Source organism: Scyliorhinus torazame, chromosome 24 (genome assembly GCF_047496885.1).
Source record: "Scyliorhinus torazame isolate Kashiwa2021f chromosome 24, sScyTor2.1, whole genome shotgun sequence".
Taxonomy (NCBI): domain Eukaryota; kingdom Metazoa; phylum Chordata; class Chondrichthyes; order Carcharhiniformes; family Scyliorhinidae; genus Scyliorhinus; species Scyliorhinus torazame.
In genome coordinates this window covers 42,727,139-42,728,149 of record NC_092730.1, presented here as the reverse complement: position 1 = coordinate 42,728,149, position 1,011 = coordinate 42,727,139, and the positions used below count along the sequence as shown (strand labels likewise).

At 47.4% G+C, this 1,011-nt stretch overlaps 1 non-coding gene across 1 annotated transcript; it reads right to left on the bottom strand.

Annotated features, from left to right (window-relative positions):
* Positions 1–307: 307 nt before the first annotated feature.
* On the bottom strand, positions 308–379 carry trnag-ucc (transfer RNA glycine (anticodon UCC)). The gene has a single exon. It is a non-coding gene; the product is annotated as a tRNA-Gly (tRNA).
* Positions 380–1,011: the final 632 nt, after the last annotated feature.

Genomic DNA, 1,011 nt, shown 5'->3' with positions numbered 1-1,011 from the left:
ATGCACAATAATCCATTGTGCTCTGTACACGTGGCTTCAAATCCCATCCTCGCCTGTAACGTGTCTGTTGTGTCTCTGTTTGGTCCACTTCATGAGGGTGAAGTGAAAAAGCTGCGGCTTTTAGCTGTTGTTTGACGGCTTGTGGGTGAATAGTGGAACACTGTCCATATTGAAACCACATTAAAAAATGATGAGAAAGTTACTTATTTCACTCCCCAATTGCGCCCAAATTCTGAGTTCGGAACTGTTTCTCTTTCTCGGTTTGAAACTCACGAAGTGGCGCAAAAATATACAACCAGCTTTTTATTGCGATGGCCGGGAATCGAACCCGGGTCAACTGCTTGGAAGGCAGCTATGCTCACGACTAAACCACCATCGCTCACTGAAAGAATCAGGTTCCAATTGGTACTTTAGATTAGCTTGATAAACTGTTTTGGAACACATTCATACTTAGCGTAAGTTATTTCGCTCCAATTTAAAATGCTCCTGAATGAGAGTGTCCGTGTCGCACGGCTCCCGTTCTGCCAGGAGATGGCACCAGTCCACAATAAATGTATTTATCTCATTGATTTCTAATGTTGTGTGTGTCATTACTTTGGACACTTACTCTGGCCTGAGACCGTAACTTGTCCTTGTGTCCTGATGCTGCCGTTTTCACCCTATTTCAGTAATCGTAGAATGGCTCCAGTGCGGAAGGAGGCCATTCGGCCCATCGAGTCAGCACTGACCCACGGAAAGACCACCCGACTTCGGCCCAATCGCACCTAACCTTTCGAATACGTCAGGATGGCCGAATTCAGGTCGCAGTCTCCTCCGGAGGTCAGGGCTCGAATCCCACAACTTTACTCCGCGAGGCACCATCCAAACCTGGAACCCCTCCCTAACAGCACTGTGTGTGTACATACACCATATGGACTTGCAGCGGTTCCAGAATGAGGTGTGAGCCAGGGGTTGATGTTAATCTGAGGCTCCGAGTATGAAGCGAGACACACAGTAACCCACTTACAGAAA